We start from the raw sequence: 5041 nt of genomic DNA, 5'->3' as shown, positions 1-5041 counted from the left end.
ACAGATACCCAGCTATATTCTCACATGGGCAGGGTGATTACTAAGGCTCAGGATAACTAGCAATGTGACAGTTTTAGCTATAGTTCACATATTTTCCCACAAAGGAAGCTCGGTATTCACTCACTCCTGCAGCTTAACACATAGATTCTGTACCCTTCGTGACATTTGCCTACTTTCAATATCCATTATGATTTTTTGAAAGGTCTCAAAGGCATATTTTAGTTCGGCTGGATAGCTCAAGTTGAGTGTATAAATCAGGCCAAATAGCATGGCACAGGCCGATGCAACTGAGGACAACTCATTTAGTACCTCCACACCGTCGATGACAATGCCAATGTCTTCTGGAGGGGAGAGAGCATCACCATCCCGGAAGACAAAGATGGACATGGTGGCGTGTTCAAGTTCCGTCTCCGCCTCTTCCTTTTGGACGACCTGAAATCAGACCATTAAGTTAGTTTAGTTTATTGTCCCCGGGGGTGGCAGTTGTATGACAAATATTAAGAATATATCAATATGAGAAGTTTGCTGGTTTATTCTTCCTCAAACAGACACACTGATAGCCAAGTGGACAGTGGAGGCAAATGAGCACGATATATGGAAAGGCATGAGAATAACTTTTTGGAATGCTGGTTAATTGCTGATTCGTTTGTTACATGCTTTGGCAATATTGATTATATACTGGCATGTCAATAAAGTACATTGAATTGAGAGAAAGACAGCAAGAAAAGGGAAAGACACAGTGCTATTCTCCTGGATAGTTATGAGTCTGATCAAACGCCCAGGGCCAACCGTTACATCTAACAGAAAAAAGAGCCTGATCTCAGTGCATTGCCATGATTTGCTGACTAACCTGGTATTCTTTGATCAGGTGGCTCACATCTTCACCCAGGTATATCACAAGGGACCTCAGGAGGCACTCTCTTCTGATGATCAAGTCCACACTCTGTAGCAAGAGACACAAGGGACTTCAGGAGGCACTCTCTTCTGATGTTCAAGTCCACACTCTGTAGCAAGAGACACAAGGGACTTCAGGAGGCACTCTCTTCTGATGTTCAAGTCCACACTCTGTAGCAAGAGACACAAGGGACTTCAGGAGGCACTCTCTTCTGATGTTCAAGTCCACACTCTGTAGCAAGAGACACAAGGGACTTCAGGAGGCACTCTCTTCTGATGTTCAAGTCCACACTCTGTAGCAAGAGACACAAGGGACTTCAGGAGGCACTCTCTTCTGATGTTCAAGTCCACACTCTGTAGCAAGAGACACAAGGGACTTCAGGAGGCACTCTCTTCTGATGTTCAAGTCCACACTCTGTAGCAAGAGACACACATCAAAAGATAATAAATGTATCAGCTTTGAACTCACTGACCGACAGAACTGAACTGATAAGGAAATCAGAAATTGAATACATATGCATTTCATACCTTATCCAAAGGTTTAAGGATGTCACTGGTTTTCTCACCGACTGCTCCACCTTTGCTTCTAATGACCTGGAGAAGCTGACTGCTCTGTTTATCCAAACTGGACAAGAATCTTGCTTGTAGAGGTACCGTTGTGATCCATAGGAATTCAGCATTGATCTGAAATATACAAATCAGACAACACATTACATGTTAATGCATATGACTGGCATAGAACAAAAAAGCAGGAAAATATACAGCGTTGTTTGCCTGACTGGATAGTGCTGAGAGATGATTCTAGATTCTGTCAGATTCTCGCACAGGAATACTTTGAAGCTTTGACTACTGAAGAGTGACCAGTGATCCTGTTCTGGTGTCTAATGTCTATTGTCTGTAAATGCTTAAATGACTTTCAGGGATCTAATTTCACAGGAAAACAAGAGCACAACATACTAACAAAAATATAGTAGTAAAATATGACAGTGATTCAACTCATACCTCTTCTACTTGAAACATCGCTGGCCATCGCTCCTGGAGCTCTTCCACCCTGGCCTGCTTTTCCACTATTTCTTGTCTACGAAGGGCAAATGTCTTGGCCATTTTTTCTCGGATAATCCTCCCGTTGTTCCGTTTCTTCACCTCCTTCAAAAGTACCTGCCGCTCCAGCTCAAGATTGTCTGCCGTCTCGCCAGCTGGATAGGACGGCACATGGTTGGCCTCACCACGTTTAGGTCGCTTGACATTTTTTGCTGGATGGGCGTCATCTGCAGCTTTGGTCTTAAGAGCATTGACAGCAAGCTCAGGGCATCCAAGTCCCTTCAGTTGGGTACGGAGGTTTCCCATCCTGGTTTTAAGTCTCTGTGTCCACCCATAGCAGCCATTCCAAGACCCCGGCTCTGCCAAGCAGGGGTGCTTCTTGATCAGTGCCTCTGAAACCTCACAGAAGTCTAAGCTTTTTGGGTAAGCTTTATACTTGTAGATCTCATCAGACACCTTTTCCAGAATGTCTGACTTCATCCTAGGACTGACTTTCAACCTTGTTCCCTTTGCAAGGGTAAGCATGGCGGCGTCCAAAATGCCTATGCTGAAGTTTGTAATGCTTTAGAAGTTCTGATCTTCGTGATTTAGTGACACCACAGTCTTTACATTTCCACATTCAGTTGATTACTGTAGAGGGGGAGAGGGGTGGGGCATAAAAGACCGAAATTACATTTGGATTGTTGGTATGGGGTGATATAGAAAACACAATTCATGAATATATATTACAAAATATAATCTTTCTGTGGAGTCCTCATGATTATATAATATTGTGATACAATTCTGCAATATATATTAGGCAAGTTTATTTGAACTGGTAATCAAGTATTTGAGTTTCATTGTCTTTGGCGCCACCTTTTGGCAATAAGCGGTGATTGCAGTAGTTCATTCATTCTGAACCAAACAGTTTATTTTAAATCCAAGCATGAGTCACCAATCACTTCAAACGGTGCTGTCTGCTAATGAATACTAATAATGAATAATAATGTAAGGCCACCAGACACCACATTTACAAAATTTGGCAAATTGAGGACTATTTGAAATTCATATTTTTCTTTCTTTCTTTTCATTCTTTTCTTTCTTTGATTACCATATTTTGAATGATATATAAGACGTCCCATGTATTCTACTACCACACACATTTGCTTTGACACCTCGAACTCCCCTTTGGATTCAGTTGCATAAAATGATACTCCCCATCACAGGTGATGAAGCAAGAATAACTTTTCTTATAATAATTATGAACACAACCTTACACCTGATACTCAACTATAAATCAAGAAAAACCACTTACCCCTTAAAATGTGCAGCTTGTGACAGTGCATACGTGCAATCACCTCAGGCAGGCCTACAAGAAAGGGAGCCATTTATTAATAATAGCAAAGTAACATACATAAAAAAGACTCCAGTGTTTTCCATTGAAACACATGTTAACACCGTCTTTCCCACACATTCACCGTCTATATGTTCTACGGCGAACATAATCATCAAGTGAATAACATCCCTGACTGTAGCATTCACGGACAACGAAGAGACATCAGCTCGCTAGAATAACGGTCTCACGTTAGCGAGCCAACGTTAGCTAAGAAAGGATCGACGACGTTGTGTGATAAATGATGACGTTAAGTTCATTTAACAGTTATTAGTCAAATCAAAATCCCATCTGCGTGTAAATGTAATGTAAACATATTAGCTGTTCAACAGTCATGTTATATTTTTTACCGATTTATTTTGCTCATCTCTCCCGTGGTGTCTTGCCACTTCATGCGAGAAAGGAAGATGGCGGAAAAATGGAACTTGAACTTTGGCTACGTCACTAATCACGTGACATGCAACGTTTGAGTGGAAATTTGCTGTTTGATTCAAAGTCAGTTAAGCACTTTAAACCAATGAGGCCTTGATTTAAATTGAATGAAAGTGATAACAATACTTAAACCAAAGAAAAGACAGAAACATAGTTATATTGGGTCAGTTCAAATTGAAATCACTCCTTACATGAATGACAGCCCATGTTCACTTTTTACAGTGTACACCAAAAGTAGTCAGACTAGCATATTAAAGGGAAATATGTTTGAAAGAGAAATGTGACGAATGTGAGGCATACGATGCATCTTAAGAACAAGGTATGGTAAGCCAGGACCAAGAGGATGCACACAGCAGACATGTCAATGAAAAGATCGCTATGCAGCAGAGAGATAATAAAGACAAGCTGGCGGTCTTTTTTCTACCTGGAGAATGTCATCACTTCTTTTATAACGCCGTGTTCACACCGGGGAGCGGCGCAACGTTCATTCCGCGCGGTTCGCCCTGGTCTCGCCGCTGGATCCAGCGGTGATGTGTGGGGTTACTGCGCAAATCCACCGCCAAAAGTTGAAAAATGCTTAACGCGCCACCCAGTTTGACCGCCACCCAATTCGCGTGAATTGTATTGACTTTCTATGTAAACTCACCGCGCGGCAACGCTTTTGGTGTGAACACATTATAAGCGAAAACGAAATGTATATAATATGACGGCCCATAGCTCATTTAGGAAATTACACAGAAGGTATGTCAGGAAGTGGAGGAAATGACATGGCAAGTGCGGCAGGGAAGATTCTAGAAAGGGTCACTGAAGACCACCCTGAGGTAGGCCTAATGGAGATTGCCATATGGAGCGATAGCTGTGTGTAATATATTTTGCAGTAGCAGAGATTATTTCTGGAAATCCCAAAATTAAAAAGGTTAGCATGAAATACTCAACACCAGGCCACTCAGCTGTCCAAGAGACAGTCACATGGAGAGTTTGGCTCGTAATACCTACCTCTATCTTCTTCAGCTGCACACATCTGTGCTCCTCCACTACTCCTCTCTGCTTCTCTCATCCTCTCTTCTCCTCTGCTTGGTCCTGCACATGTCTGTGTCTCTTCTCTCCTCTTCACTGCTTTTCCCCTGCCCCTCTCCTCTCCCCTCCTCCTCTCTTCTCCTCTGCTTGGTCCTGCACATGTCTGTGTCTCTTCTCTCCTCTTCACTGCTTTTCCCCTGCCCCTCTCCTCTCCCCTCCTCCTCTCTTCTCCTCTGCTTGGCCCTGCACACAGCTGTGTCTCTGCTTCTTCTCTCCTCCTCTTGG

General features: G+C 42.7%; 1 long non-coding RNA gene across 1 annotated transcript; it reads right to left on the bottom strand.

Annotated features, from left to right (window-relative positions):
- Positions 1-1204: 1204 nt before the first annotated feature.
- Positions 1205-3284, bottom strand: LOC311309961. Its single transcript, XR_014630481.1, has 4 exons — positions 3230-3284; positions 1897-2565; positions 1423-1578; positions 1205-1309 (listed from the first exon to the last, which is right to left on the bottom strand). It is a non-coding gene; the product is annotated as an uncharacterized lncRNA (long non-coding RNA).
- Between the last annotated feature and the right edge of the window lie 1757 nt (positions 3285-5041).

The sequence above is a fragment of the Borostomias antarcticus genome, assembly GCF_949987555.1.
Source record: "Borostomias antarcticus genome assembly, chromosome: 6".
Lineage (NCBI taxonomy): Eukaryota > Metazoa > Chordata > Actinopteri > Stomiiformes > Stomiidae > Borostomias > Borostomias antarcticus.
The sequence above is the reverse complement of the archived record's forward strand: the minus strand, read 5'-3'. Positions and strand labels throughout refer to the sequence as shown.